We start from the raw sequence: 16,147 nt of genomic DNA, 5'->3' as shown, positions 1-16,147 counted from the left end.
AAGTACTGTATTTACAGTGTGCGGAAATGAATACACGCAACCCTCTACTTATAACTACGCTGCTTAAAGGGGGCACGATACACCGATATCCATGGAGAGGAGTACTGTATTTACAGTGTGCGGAAAATAATACACGCAACCCTCTACTCATAACTACGCTGCTTAAAGGGCCACAATGCGACATGTTGCTGTATGACAATTTCATACACATTACATATGTAAGGAAAGCATTGTAACGTGATGTTTTGAAATGTGACTCACAAGGCATACACGAACTCCAACAGATACCAGCTGACAACACTCATCATTGGAATGACAGGTGCACACATTTCACGATGTAGCCCACAATGCTCCACAACCTGTGTATATGCATATACAGGTGATTGATCAGGTGCGTTGAGACCTGCGTAATTTAAGCGGGAATTATCGGCGGGAAATATCGGCGTAAATTTGCATCTACCTTGCGGGAAAAAATATACGCCCCCTTGTTCATGGCGGGAGATTAACATATAAATATTCAGTCAGATGCAGCCCACAATTGCTGCAAACATGTCTGACTCAGACGATTCCGCAGCTGAGGACGCTCTGCAGAGAGCTACAGCACAATCCCTGCTTGATGCACTGAACAAGAGGGAACAGGAGCGGAGAAGGAGGGCCCAAGAGAGGAGTAGCCTGCAAGATCAAGCGGGCTCCTCAGTAACAGGCCCTGGTGAACCTCCACCAGCTCCACAAGGGCCAAGCAACCAGCCAGAACAAGAGGTTGCATCTCTCCAAACAGGTGTGACCCAGCAGGTGCATGGTGAGAGAACTGGGGCCACCAGAAAACAGGCTGCAACATCTAGGGTGAGGACTGAGCAGGATACCACCACCAGAAAGAGAAACCCTGCATTTGTAGAGGCCGAAATGCGAATTCTAGTTCCCAGGGCACGCGAATGGATTGAATTGGCAACCAGGAAGCCGGGTGCCAGTGCAAGGAGAAACCTTTGGGACAAGATCACAGAGGAAGTGAACCAGGTGGCACCAGTGGTCAGAACTTGGGACGCGGTGAAGAAAAGGTTAGTGTGTTTGTCAGGGCAATTTTTCAGCAGTCTCCAGCAGGAACTGAGGCCCTTATTCTAGTTCACTCTTTCTGGCCAAATATTTCTTAGATGGACAAAACCATGTGCACTGCAGGTGAGGCAGGTGTTACTTGTGCAGAGATAATCAGATTTGGGTGGGGTTTTACACCTGCCTCACCTGCAGTGCACATGGTTTTGTCCATCAAAGAAATATTTGGGCAGAAAGAGTGAACTAGAATACTAGAACTGGAGACTGCTGAAAAATTGCCCTGGTCTTTGTCCCCCTGATAATGTCATATGTGTGTACATATGTTACATGTATGTTTTGAGACTAATAGAAAGGTGTGTTTGTAGATAGTGCTACACTTCAATGTCACATGTGAACACAACCATGTCTAATAACCCACATTGATATATGAAACATGCACCATTGGTGTGATGTGAGGTTATGGGCACAGTTCTGCTCATGTGAAGTATGTGATGGGACAAGAGAAAGTGTGTTTTTGAAAGAGTTGTTGTAACATGTTCCATATGATGCTACTGAAACAAGAATGAGCAAACTGTGCACATGTAGCTGGTGAGAAACTACACATCCCAGTATGCCATTCCATAGTTAAATTACTCCATAATAACCACATTGTCAAGCTATGGTGGAATGTGTAGTTTCACACCAGGTGGAGGTGCCTAATTTGGCCATGGATGATGTCATTTCTGCATAGTGATGTATGTATGTGCATTTAGTGGCCTAATGAATGAGATGAGACACTGAAATGCCTCCTAATTGAGACATGAATGTGTGTGTGGGACACATATGGCAAAAAAACATAAGATCACCCACACTAGGAAATGTCACGTAGCTAGGGGTACCACATAGTCCCTTTAATTCCGGACACATATTAATTACACAGGTTCTGTGGCTGGCTGACTTCAAGACTCCACTTCACCTAATTTTAAACTGCCACAGAACCTGTGTAAGTAACATGTGTCCGGAATTAAAGGGACTAGGTGGTAACCCTACACGTAGCACAGTGGTGCACATATCTCATGGTGATATTTGTATTTTTAAACTTGTAGGTGGACTGACTTCAAAAGTACACTGAAGAGGAAGATGACTGACCGGTACAACCACAGCATGTCCACCGGGAGAGGTCCTATGCCTGACCATTTGGAGTATACCCCCCTGGAGCTGGACTCCTGTGACGTGATTGATGTGGGGGAGATCAGGGGGATCTCCAATATGGACAGTGAGCTCCCGGCGGAGGTCTTTGATGCTGCTTTTGATGGTAAGTCACAGTAATGCATTGTATTTAGAAAGATATTTTTTATTGCGTATGTGATGGTGACATTGTTTTCAATTCTTATCCTAGCAGAAGCAGAAAGCCAGGATGTACCGGCAGCATCTTCCTCTGCAGAGCCACAGGTGGAGCAAGTGGTCCAGCCTCCACCAAGACGTCGCCCCCAGCCCCAGCCACAGGAGACATGGGATCAGAGCATGATGGTGATACTGGAGAGGATCGAGCAGCAAGGGGTGGATGCTGCGATCCGTCAGCAGCAGGTGGCGGATTTTCTGGCGGAGTGGAAGGCCACAAACAAGCTGCAGGTTGAGGCCTTGAACCGCATGAATGAAACTCTGGCGGCTGGCATAGTAAGCATTGGCCAACACCTCAGCCGCCAGAATGAACTTCTTGCGGAGCAGCTGTCCACCGCCAGGTCCCTAAGGGACAATCCCCCATCTGCTGCCCCACCCCAAGCTGCTCCCCAACCTTCCACCTCTGCTGACCCTCCTGTGTCGACTAGGGGAAGACGCCGAAAGCCAGCTGAGCCAAAGGCCCCTGTCCCCAAGGCCCCATCTAAAAGGGGCAAAAAAGGGCCCAAATGAGACCTGGTTCACTTCCTCTGTGGTTGGAGGCCAAAGGTTTAAATTGCACTGGACATCCGCTTCCTGAGTTGGCCATCGATCCATTTGCGTGCCATGGGCATGAAAGTTCGTATTTTGACCTCTACAAATGCAGGATATTTTTTTTTGGTGGTGTGTATCTTGCTTAGTATTCACCCTGGTTGTTGCAGTACGTATTCTGGTGTCCCCATTTCTTTCACCATTGCATTTGCAGGGTAACACATGTTTGGAGATATGCAACCTCTTGTTCTGGCTGTTTTATTATTTGTGTGTCTATTTTATTTGTTTATTTGATTTCTCACATTAAAGTGTCAAGCTGTGATGCTGAACAGCAAATAAATTTATTTTACAAATTAAATATAAATTGTGGTATGTGTCATTTCTTGTGTGAAACAAATACTAGATTTATGTGTACTTACTGACCAGGGTATTTTTGAACATTTGTTGAAGTGTGGTCGAAGTTTCCCATGTGTAACCCTCTCCATGGCCATTCCCATGTTCCTATCCAACTTTTCCCTGCTAATTAGTTTGTGTCAGCACATGTGCAGAGCAACTTAATAGGTGAGAAAGCAGTTTGTGTGCAGGTGAGGTAGCTCCTACAGTAGTAGGTAAAAGCAGGTCCAGAACAATGCTTTCCTCATGGAGTGGGTGAGGCAGACAAACAAGGGTGAAAAGGTACATTTGTGTAGGAATGCATATGTGTCCTCCCTAAAAAAAGATGTGTGAATGGGCCAAACATGATAAATTAGCTTGTGAACAAACATGCATAACTGTTTAAATATATATGATTTTACAGTGTCATAAGCAGATGTAGGAATCCTTTGTTAGAGAGATGAGAGTGCAATAATGTGATTGGTGGCATCTTACATCCAGAGTGTAGTCAAATCCAAATGATAGCAGATGAGATAGTGGTACAGGTCATTATTTTGGGTATTATACAAAGATTGTGTGGAAAATAGTGGTCATGGGCTTCAAACATTGCTGAAACATCCTTTGTAGGTGTTAGATGTGGTTTATGTTATTGTATCCTAAATACAAAACCTATGTTAGTATTAGAGTGAACACGTTGACACATGTCGACTTGTGTAGATTGAGTGTGCTACTGCGTAAAGTCTATGAAAGCACGTAGTGAATGTGTCTGTTTAGCAAATACCTACCTTAGCGTATAAAAAGATTCTTACCTTAAATTAAACAAACCTTTAAATGTGGAGAAGTATAGAAACATAAGCTTCCAATGTGTTTGCGTGCTGTATGTGTGGCTTGCAGGCAGTGAAATCATGGTTTGGACTTAATAGACTGCAGCATTGCTTATTACATTCAGGTGTATGTGTTTGAGTAGTAATCAGCGTTAATTAGCCAACTCAGGCGCACGCTGACATGCGGTATCTGTAGGGGTGGTTTGAGCTGGCGGTTGGCGGCCGCCTGTTTGGAGTCCGTAATGAACGGTGCTTTAGTCGATCGTGCGGTAGTAGCACCGCTCATTTTTGGTGCACACCCCCGTGTACGCCCATATTTACGCCCATTTTCCCTCATTATTTCGGCCGCTCCCATCAACACGCCCCTATGCCGCCCCATTACCCGTACACTCGCGTACAGGTTTTTTCGCACATTGAGAGCTGGCCGTAAGCGTTGTGGAGTGTTCGCGCCGGCGCATTAGCGTATCTGCACATGCGCAGATCATGAAAAACCCCGGGACGTACGCGTACGGCCTGGCCGCTCCAACCAGAATAAGGCCCTAAATGCCCAATTGTACAATATTGCTGACATGACCATTTTTCAACCAATAAGGTAACCTGCCTGATCCATGAGTTAAACATGGCATACAATATATGAGTGCTACTTCCTGTTTGACACCCTGTAATGGTCATAAAATATGTTATTGGGGAGGATTAATGCTTGTGATGCTTACAATGGGCCAAATGTCACAGCATACCTGCCATGTTACAGGCTGTGTTTTGTAAAGGCCACTAAGGAGCTGTTTGCCTGTACAATTATCTGTACTTCTAACCTTTGCATTTATAGCTTGATAAGGCTTAATAGTAATTACCACTAATTGCCACTTTTTTGATTTTTCACATACACAGCACGTGCTCGCGCAAGACAGGCCCGGGAGGAGGCAGAGGTGGCCCTCGAGGACCTGCCCCAGGAAGGGAGCCCGGAGGAGGGGGCGCAGGAAATGGAGGAGGAGGAGGCAGCGGTTGCCCTGGAGGACCAGCTGCAGGAAGGGAGGCCGGAGGAGGGGGCCCAGGAAATTGACGATGACGAGGGGTGGGCTGTGGAGGCACTGCCACCCGTGGAGGACGTCATGGAGGCCGAGGATGGCGCATTGGAGGCCCCTGAGGAGGAGGTGGAGGCCGATGAGGTTGTCCAGGCGGCCGGAATTGGTATGTATACATAAGGATTTATTTATCCGTTTGGCATGTACTATTTGCTATGTAGCACTGGTGATTCAATTGATTTTTACAATACTATAAAATGACAAAACAAACGGGATAGCAACAGACACACTTTGGGGTTAGATAGGGTGGGCAAACCATCCCTTTCAGCCAGGACACATATTAATGACACAGGTTGTGAGGATGTCTTTCATCTCGATTTTAAGTGCCACTGAACCTGTGTAGTTAATCTGTAGCCTGGAAGAAAGGGATGACTTGCTAATGTAAGTGTTTCATGTCCCTGCTGCTTGCCTACAATCTGTAGCCTCATATAGGTGAGTAGAGTTTACTGGTGAATGATCTTTGTAAACTAGATTCAGTATGGCATAAATGGAGTATGGACAGGCGTGGCTTAGACTGGAGTAACAAGTGGTCAGTGCCCCTGGGCCCTCCTCTAGCTAACCACCCCCTGCGGCCTGCATGTATGTTTTGCACCATAATTGTGTGTGTATTTGCTCTTAGTAATGCTTTTGAGCATGTGAGTGGGTTAGTGCTGCAGCTTCCCCTAACTGGCATTCTGACAATGATTTCTGGAGCACACCATCAGCAGGCAAGCCATGCTTGATTGCACAAATGTACTGAGCATTCCTGAGAGTTGTGTAACTCCCCTGCCAGGCTCCATCATATAAGAGACACTGAACTTTGTTTGCCGAATTGTGATTGGTGCAGCGCGTGACATGCTTCTCAGAGCTTAGTCATGGGTGGGTTTGGATTGAGAAGGAGCAGTATGACTGTGAGGTGTTCGACAGAGTAAAGGGTAGAGGGCCAAAATCAGGCTTTCCATGTAGTATGCATGCATGTATGTATAGGTGTATGTCTCATATATATAGTTAGATATGTGTGTATGTATATATATATATATATATATATAAAAATATATATATATATATATATACACACACACCTGTCACAATGCATGTTTAAAAAGTAGGTTTGACTATGTTAAATGTATGCATGAATATCATTAGTCATTTTTGAATTTGAATTTCCTCCACAGATGAGCCTGCCCAAGCAGAGGAGGGTCGCCGTGGGGCCCTCCTTAGACTGAGAGGCCTGATGAGCCAAATGATTGTGGAGATGGACCGCATAATTGATGGGGAATTTTAATTTTTTGGTTGGGGCCAGTTATTTTTGATTAAATCGTTATTTAAAGTTCTAAGTTGTCAGTGTTTTTTTCTAACATGCTAAAGTATATGTGTAACTTGTTTAAAATCTTTAAAAGAAGCAAAATGTACATAGTGTATCTAGATGTATGTTAGGGTCACATGCTGTAAGGGTTAATGTGTGTCATGAATGTAGTAGGAATGTGGGTCAGTATAGATGAGCATTTAATTGATTGAAATTGATAACAATCCCTTTTTCAGGAGGTTGGCTAATTGCCTAAGTGGGTCATGTGATCGCTGTGTGTACTCAGTAAAAAAGTGTGGGATTGAGCGTAAATACTCCGCATCGGGGCGTACGGACAGCTTCCCGTACGTTCTGACGCGGTAAGACCGTGCTTGCGCGGGAAGCCCGTGCAAGAATCTGTACGTTTCCACCGCACACGCACGGTTTGTATGTCGTCCGTACACACGCCCTGTTCTTAAAGAGTGAGTCCGTCCGAATGCGGAGGACACGTGGGCGTTTCTACGGACGAAGCCCGCACGCCGCCGCACAGCGTGGCGTGCGGACCGCACCGAAAGAATTCGGGAAAGTCCGCACCGATCAGAATAAGGGCCCCAGTGATCACTTCATTCATTGCTATGGCTGTGTGCATGCATATGCACACGTGACCATTTGTGAGCAGTCTTGGCGTGACTACTTTGCTGCAATGTACAAAAATGAGGCTCACTACAATTGTGTGTGCTCTGCTGTGTAATATATTACACTTGTAACTCCATCTGGACTCTTATTACATTCAACAAACCTCTACAATAAGGAATAAATTATATGAACAGAAAATACATACTGTGCATACATACAGACATACAGTATAAGGTACACAAGGCAAAGACATCTGAGTCTCACAATCAACACATGGGGTGAAATGTAATAGGATGAGAGCAGGGGCATGCAGTCAGGGGAGGCAGAGCCTCACCTGTCATAAATTATAAAAAAAATACAAAGATGATATTTATAAACATATACTGTGTTATAAATATCCTATTTGTATTTTTTATTTTTATAATTTATGGTTTGAGAGGCTGTGTGAGCATTGGGAAGCAGCGGTAGCTGTGCCTCCAGCTGACAGTTTAAAACTGTCAGCAGCGGGGGGCAGGGCTAAGTTGCGGGCACAAGCAGAGGCTGAAAAGCCCATTGAAGAAGAATGGGGAAACGGCACCTACTCCTCTACCTCAGTGACAGGGACATGGCTTCAGCTCACATCAAAGCACGCCCCTGTCACTGAGACAGATGTCATTGGACAGTGGATCAGTCTGTCACACACTGACAGACTGATCCGCTGTCACACGTGGCTGGGTAGGAGGCTGCTGGACCCATTAACGGCAGTCGAGCTAGCCCAGGACCTGGCTGCAAAGATCGAGCTGGTGCTGGGGCAGAAGCATGGCCTGGAGCGGAGCCTGCTTTGCTCCCTCAGCATCTCCAGCAATAACCTGCAGTCCCGGGAGCGCAGGGCGCCCGGGGATCTGGTGCGGGACAGGCTGTGAGGACGGAGCTGTATTGCAGTGGAGGAGCGGGTACAGTTTACCCGACATGTTCCGGTGGCCCAGCTATCCTCCCTCCTCCTACCCCGGCCTCAACCCCACTGGACCCTGCTCTCTTCTTATGCTGCAGCCGTATCCATGGACCACGCTGGGAGGCCTGGCTCCCCTCACTCCTCCAGCTACCGCTTCCCGCTCTCTTCAAGATGACACTGTAGCGGCTGTATATCGGGACCCCGCTGTGAGACCTGGCTCTCCTCCTTCCTCTGCAGCCTGGGACGGCTTTATTCATGATCTGCGTCTGTATTATCCCCTCCGCTGGGCCACACGGCTGTACTCCCTCATCCCGTTGCCAATGCCGCAGGAGCCCTGGTAGGCTTCAAAAGTAAGTGATGATTCAGCCCTATGTCCCCACTGTCACTCTCCCCCATCCCTCACTCTCACTATACCCGCTGTCACTACCCCATCTCCCGCTTTCACTTTCCCCACTGTTACTCTCCCCCATCCTCTACTGTCACTCTCCCCATCCCCCGCTGTCACTCTCCCCACTGTCACTCTCCCCCATCCCCCACTGTCACTCTCCCCACATACCCCTCTGTCACTGTCCATAAAACCTCCTGCCTCACCTAACACTAACCTCACCGCACTTCACTGGATGAGAGATACAGAAACTGAGGGATTTGGTAAGAAATCTGAAGTTATTTAAAGCGGCAGTCATTAACACTGCAAAATCAAACTGGTTTTGCAGTGTAAATGATTGGCACTTTAAAAAAACTGGAGATTTCTTATCAAATCTCTCACTTTCTGTATCTCTCATCCTATTACATTTCACCCATGGTTTCATAATGGTATGATAAGTTAAATAAACTATGTACTGTACATAGAAACAGCCTTACCCTTCTCTGTTACATCCGCGTATCTGTTTCCATCGAACAATGTTCAGGGAATAATGTGTTCTATTAGAATAGCAAAGACAGCAATTTCTTCTGCTGAAGTAATCAAAAAGGGGAATTAGTTCACTGTATTTGTACATCGCATTTGTCATATGACCACGATTTGGAAAAGAGGAAAAAATGCTGAGTAAACGTATTGCTATTTTAAAAAAAGTTTTATAAAGATTTTATATACTGTTTGCTTTTTTATTGTTATAGTATTTGTTCCTAATTTTAAGTGCCGCAGAGTATGGCGTTTTATAACTAATTTTAATTTTTTGAGAACATTGGGCCTTATTCTAGTTCACTCTTTCTGACAAAATCGAATTCTCTCTGCACATGTTATATTTGTCCCACCCGCAGTGCACATGGTTTTGTCCATCTAAGAAGCATTTTGTCAAAAAGAGTGAACTAGAATAAGGCCCATAGTTCTGAAAGTGCCAGAGGCATTATCATGTAAATGTAAACTATAGTATATATTAAAAGCCAAAAAAGGGATTTTTGTAAGAACTTACCGTTCGAATCCCTTTCTCTGATATGGTCCTGGTGACACAGCTCAACACTGGGATGTAGGAGGGTCCGAAGGAGCCAGGCACCTATCCTAAAGCTTTAGAGGGTAGGCTCCTCCCCTACTGCATCCCGGACTCTTCAGATCAATCTTTCAAAGCCACTGGAATACATTAACTCAGTACAAACGCCTGCACATATTATATGCACATTTTATAACAGTAACTGTTAACTTTTAACCATTTTAACATGAACATCATGAAACTTCTGGCATACTTACTGAGCGTAAGGGAGGGATCGCTGTGTCACCAGGACCATATCAGAGAAAGGGATTCGAACGGTAAGTTCTTACAAAAATCCCTTTTTCTCTTTCAATGGTCCTGGTGACACAGCTCAACACTGGGACGTTCCAGAGCCGGTCCTTTGGGTGGGTACGCTCAGGCCTGCAGCTCTCAGCACTGCTCGCCCGAATGATGCGTCCTCCGACGCGAACTCGTGGAATCTATAGAATTTGGCAAAGGTATGAACAGATGACCAAGTGGCAGCCCTGCAAACCTGCTCAGCTGTGGCCCCATGTCGAACCGCCCAAGAGGTGGCAACTGACCTGGTGGTATGCGCATTTATTCTGGCCGGTACAGGCCTACCCACTTTGGTGTATGCAAATGCTATCACAGATCGCAACCGCCTAGCAATAGTCTGCTTAGATGCAGGCCAACCAATTTTGTGTACGTCATACAGTACCAATAAAGTATCAGTCTTTCTGACACTCTTTACTCTGTCCACATAGATGCTTAAAGCACGCACAACATCCAAACTCTTCAACTTGTCCCTTTTCTTAGAACCCTCAGGGGGTTGAAACACAGGTAGAACTATCTCCTGATTTAAATGGAAGGCAGAAACTACCTTCGGTAAAACTGAGGCACAGTTCTCAGAACTGCCCTGTCATCATGAAAAATTAGGAAGGGAGATTTGCATGACAAAGCTCCCAACTCTGACACCCTTTTAGCAGATGCCACTGCCAACAAGAACACTAGCTTCCATGTGAGAAACTTAAAATCCGCCGACCTTAAGGGCTCAAAGGGTGCCTTCTGAAGGCATTCCAAAACCAGTGACAGATCCCAAGGCGCTACTGGTTGCTTGTATGGAGGTTTCAACCTGGATACCCCTTGTAAAAAGGTTTGAATTTCCGGCAAAATGGCTATCCTTTTCTGGAAATAGATGGACAAGGCCGAAATCTGCACCTTCAATGACTGAAGGCTTAGGCCCGATGAAAAACCATCTTGTAAGAATTCCATCATTCTTGATAGCTTAAAATGAGATGTGTGAGCCTTTCTTCTCTCACACCATCGAATGTAAGTCTTCCAGACTCTATAATAATTTGCCGAAGATACAGCTTTTCTGGCTTTTATCATAGTCTGTACTACTGCCTCAGAAAACCCTTTCCTTTTCAAAATGGCGGTTTCAATAGCCAGGCCGTCAAAATCAATCGATCGGAATCCAGGTGATTGAATGGGCCCTGTCTTAGAAGGTCTGGCCTCAGAGGTAGACGCCATGAGTCCACAGACAACCTCTGAAGCTTCGAGTACCAAGACCTCCTTGGCCAATCTGGGGCCACTAAGATCACCGGAACCTTCTGCCCCTGTATTTTCTTCAAAAGTCTCGCTAACATTGGCACTGGTGGGAATGCATAGAGGAGATCTCCCTGCCAGTGAATAGTCATGGCATCCACTGCCTCCGCTAGTGGATCCCTCGTTCTGGCATAGAACCTTGGCACCTGATGGTTGAACCTGGATGCCATCAGGTCCACATCCGGAGTTCCCCACATCAAAGTGATCTGGTGAAACACCTGAGGGTGTAAGCTCCATTCCCCTTCCTTGAGCTCCTCCCTGCTCAGGAAGTCGGCTTCTACATTCTCTACTCCTGGAATGAATATAGCCGATACAGCTGGAACATTCCGTTCCGCCCATAGGAAGATTCTGGACACCTCCCACATGGCTAATTTGCTGCGAGTACCTCCCTGGTGATTCAGATACGCCACAGCTGTGGCATTGTTGGTCTGAATCCTCAAAGGGAGGTTCAGTAACCTGTCTCCCGCCAAGGAAATCACTTTCCAGACAGCTCTCAGCTCCAAGATGTTGATTGGCAACACTGATTCCTCCGCCGTCCACAGGCCCTGCAGCCTGAGATCCAGGACTACTGCCCCCCAGCCCCTGAGGCTGGCGTCGGTAGTTACTACCAACCAGTCCCAGGTCTGTAATGACCGACCCCACTGAAGGGAATCTACTTCTGTCCACCATTTCAAGGAGTCTCGAGTGTCCGAAGACAGCACTATCATCTCCGACTTCATGGTCAGAGTGTTTCCTGACCAGGCTGACAAAATGTTCCATTGGAACACCCGAGAGTGGAACCTGGCAAATTGAAGCGTCTCGAATGACGCCACCATTTTCCCCAGGAGCTTGAGGCACCTCCATACTGAAATGCTCCGAGCCCTGAGAATCCCTGGCCTTTACCTCCGGGAGAAATACCCGATGGAGATGGGTATCCAGTATGACTCCCAAGAATTGGAGCCTCTGTGATGGTACCAACTGAGATTTTTGTAAATTTAAAATCCAGCCGTGAGCCTGCAAAAAAACTGATGGCCTCTGCCAAGTGACTCTGAAGCATGGCTGCTGACTCTGCTTTGAACAGGAGATCGTCCAAATAGGGTATTACTGTGATTCCCCTGAGCCTCAGCACCGCCGCCATCACTGACATTATCTTTGTGAATACCCTTGGAGCGGTTGCTAGCCCAAAGGGTAACGCCCGGAATTGTAAATGCAGGTCTCCTATAGCAAACCTCAACAAGGTCTGATGCTCCGGGTGTATAGGGACGTGCAGATATGCGTCCTGGACATCCATGGACGCCAAAAATTCTCCCTGGTCCAGACTCAAGAGTACTGACCGTAGGGACTCCACTTTGAAATGGTCTACCCATAAGTGAACATTTAGGGACTTCAAATTTAGTATTGGTCTGAAAGACCCGTCTGGTTTGGGCACCAGAAACAGAGTGGAGTAAAAGCCTTTCTTCCACTCTGCCCTGGGAACCGGAGAAACCACCCCTTTCTCCAAAAGTGAGTGAGCTGCTCTCACAAGAGCTGTACGCAGCAGCGCCTCCTTTGGTAAGGATGTGGGGATGAACCTTTTCGGAGGTGGACCTCTGAAAGGGATTTTGTAGCCCTGGGTTATAATATCTAACACCCAGGCATCCTGGTCTAGAGAAGCCCATGCGTCCCTGAAGTGTGTGAGACGCCCCCCCACCTTTATCACTGTCGGGCAAAACCCCTGACAGTCATGCGGAGGGTTTGTCCTCTTCTTTGGAGGCAGGCTTCTTGTTAAAGGAACCAAACTTGGATTTTTGTGTCTTGCCCCTAGAGGACTGAAACTTTCCCCTGAAAGACTGCCCTCGAAAGGACGCACCACCTCTAGGGGAGGGCCGAAAGGACGGCCTAAAAGCAGAAAATCTGGATGTCTGCTTAGCCGAGGGGGCCGGCAGAAATGTACTTTTGCCGCCCGTGGCCTGTTTAATAATTTCCTCTAGTTCAGTTCCAAATAGTAACTTCCCCTTGAAAGCTAAAGTTTCTAGGGCCTTTTTGGACTCATTGTCCGCTTCCCAGGCCTTAAGCCAGAGCACTCTCCTGGCATTAATAGAGACTGTGGACACTCTGGTCGCCATTTTAAGAGCTTCCTCCTCTGCTTCCACCACATACTCTGCAGCTGCCTTAATTTTCTCTGCCAGCAGCAATGCACCAGTGTCAGCCTGCAGCATGGTGCATAATTCACCAGCCCACTCAATCATGGCCTTAGAGACCCAGGCTGAAGCAATAAGGGGGCGTAGGGTAAATCCCACCCCTTCAAAAATAGCCTTGAGGTTACCCTCCAGCTTTTTATCCACAGAATCTTTAAAAGCTGCACCGCCCTGTACTGGCAATACAGTAGCTTTGGACAAACGTGCCACTGAAGCATCCACAACTGGGACCTTTTCCCAGAGCTCCGCATGAGACTCTGGCATGGGTTACAGACTAAGGAATCTCTTAGGCATCTGTAGCCTCTTATCAGGAGTTTTCCAAGCCCCTTCCAACAATTTCTGTAACCCCTCATCTGAAGGAAAAGTAACAGCCTCCTTCCGCTGTCGCTTAAAAACACCTTTAACAGGAGTCTTATCCTCCACAGACAGTTTTAAAGCCTGTTTCACAGCTACAATAAGATCCTCTATACCAGCAGAAGAGGTCTCTTCAAAATCATCACCCTGATCCCAGGGGATGTCAGTATACGCTCCCTCCTCCTCATCTGCCAAAGTAGGCATAGCATAAGACCTTTTAGGGGTCCCTGCAACATCAACATCCAATTTGTCTAGAATTTCACTAAACCTGTTGATCCCCTTAGCAGTATCCTGCATCACCTGAATAAGAGCAGGATCTGCCTGGGTAAGAGGCAAGGAGCCAGAAGACTGCTGAGATGATGGCATAGGTCTCTGTGATTCTACCAGCACATCACTCTGCCTGTCCAAAAGCTGCACCAAAGCGTTCACAGACCTGCCTAGGGCACTGGCCCACGCGGGTTCAATCTGCTCTGCCCTATGGGGTTCACTCCCCATGGGTCTCACAGCAGCGCAAGTATTACATAAGCCCCCCTTGGCCATCTGCTCAGGGACAAATTTCTGTGTGCATACATTACACGCGCTCAGTGCAATAAGGGCTCCCTCCCCCAAAACCACAGCCTGATGCTCAGACATGATGCAAGTGAAAATATATATATATATACAGTGCAAACAATGTACCAGCGTTTATACAGAGTCAATGCACCCAGTCACTTAGCTGTCTGTTGGTTTCAGCTGCGGGGAAACGATGCCCAGGAAATCCAAATCACTCTGCCAGGATCAGTAAGCCAGCTCAGCTCCGCTGCAAGCGTTCTGAAAGGCGCCAAACACAGAGTGAGGGAAGAGACCAAAAGTCCCTGCTGCTGCGGGGTCAGTGACTTTTGGCGCCAACCACCCCCAGTCAGCCGCTCCCTAGGTAGGATTTCCTAGTTCCAGTATCTCCCCCTCGACTGGGGACCACTTGGAACATGCCTGTCACAACGCTGCTGTCCTCTCATATAGGAGCTCAGCGTGTAAGCTCCGCATAAAATGGCCGCCGCCATCACGGAGCGCCTGTCCCCCATGATCCCCACCTAAACGTGGAGCCGGTTTCAGGGTACTCCGGAGCCCAGGCAGCTTCTTAATAGAAGCTGTAAGCGCTGCACAGGGAGGCCAGACAGCGTCTCCCCTGTGCACAGTGAGCTGACAGGACGCGATTCTGTCAGCTCCTGCTGCGCTAGCAGTGTGAGGATTCACTATGAGAATCCTCACACTGTGCCTACCTAGCTAGGGTGAAAGTTAATAAAACAATAAAATTCCCTAACTACTCTAATTCTTCGGCTGCTCCTGCAGCCCTTTAGAATAGCACCCACTCCAGTGGGCACCTAACACGAACTGAAGAGTCCGGGATGCAGTAGGGGAGGAGCCTACCCTCTAAAGCTTTAGGATAGGTGCCTGGCTCCTTCGGACCCTCCTACATCCCAGTGTTGAGCTGTGTCACCAGGACCATTGAAAGAGAAAGATGACTTTAATGAGTGACATATTTATCTGATGCTGTTGTTTGATTTACAATGCATCACCATTGTGCTCATGAAAGCGTGTGCACCTGCTGGATGACCTGGAACATGTGACCTGCTGGGTGGTTTGGAAATCCAGTTATTTGCAGGCACCCACTAAAATCCTTTTCATGAAGTCCTTATGGGATACTGGGATGGTCTCAAGACATTGGGTATTAGAGGGTATCCGCAGAAGACAGGCACATATATAACTTTGAACTGGGTGTACTGGCTCCTCCCTTCTGATTCCCCACCCATGAACCAGTTAAGGTAAAACTGTGCCTGAAGGAGAATGAACATATGAGAGGAAGGATATATGTCAATATGTAAGAACATGTGTGAAACATGTAGTGAGATTTACACCAGCACATCCGCATACAAAAAAAAAAAAAAACTGTACTCAAGAATGAGGCCACCATAGTGAACGAGATATGTTCATGACATACATGCATATTTATTATTACTGTTTCCAGCTAATGTACTGTACCACACAAAAACTCAGTGCGGTACAGACAAAACAAGTCATCCATATCAGTCCCTGCCCCATAGGAGCTTACATTCTAAATCTATTAACACAAAAACACTATAAAACACACACAGCCACAAAAACACTCCGTTAAAGACCAGTCTGTGATACTGCATACATCCAGTCCAGTGATACTGCCGTTAAAGTCCAGGCCAGTGATACTGCTGCATAAGTTCAGTCCAGTGGTACTGCAGTTAAAGTCCATTGGTGCTGGCATCAAAGTCCAGTGGTACTGCTGTATAACTCCAGTCCAGTGATACTGCTGTATCATTCCAGTCTATTGGTACTGCAATTAAAGTCCAGTGATACTGCTGTATAAGTCCAGTCCATTGATACTGCTGTATAAGTCCAGTGATACTGCATAAATCCTGTCCATTGGTACTACTGACAAAGTCCAGTGATACTGCCGTTAAAGTCCAGTCCAGTGATACTGCTGCATAAATCCTGTCCATTGGTATTGCCATTAAAGTCCATTGATATTGC

General features: G+C 46.8%; 1 protein-coding gene across 5 annotated transcripts in view; it reads right to left on the bottom strand.

Moving 5' to 3' along the window:
* LOC146060773 (interleukin-18 receptor 1-like) overlaps positions 1-16,147 on the bottom strand; it is a 106,194-nt gene that overhangs the window by 83,087 nt on the left and 6,960 nt on the right. For 3 of the 5 annotated variants that reach the window (XR_014470478.1, XR_014470479.1, XR_014470477.1), the window contains exon 1: positions 8,926-13,869. The gene's annotated coding sequence lies outside the window, so the exon portion shown is untranslated. Of the gene's footprint in view, positions 1-8,925; positions 13,870-16,147 lie in introns of those variants that run through there. The other 2 variants (XM_083174390.1, XM_083174389.1) reach the window with 2 other exon arrangements.

This window comes from Crinia signifera, chromosome 2, assembly GCF_055691185.1.
Source record: "Crinia signifera chromosome 2, ASM5569118v1, whole genome shotgun sequence".
Taxonomy (NCBI): domain Eukaryota; kingdom Metazoa; phylum Chordata; class Amphibia; order Anura; family Myobatrachidae; genus Crinia; species Crinia signifera.
Note: the sequence above shows the minus strand (reverse complement) of the source record. Positions and strands in the feature narration are given on the sequence as shown.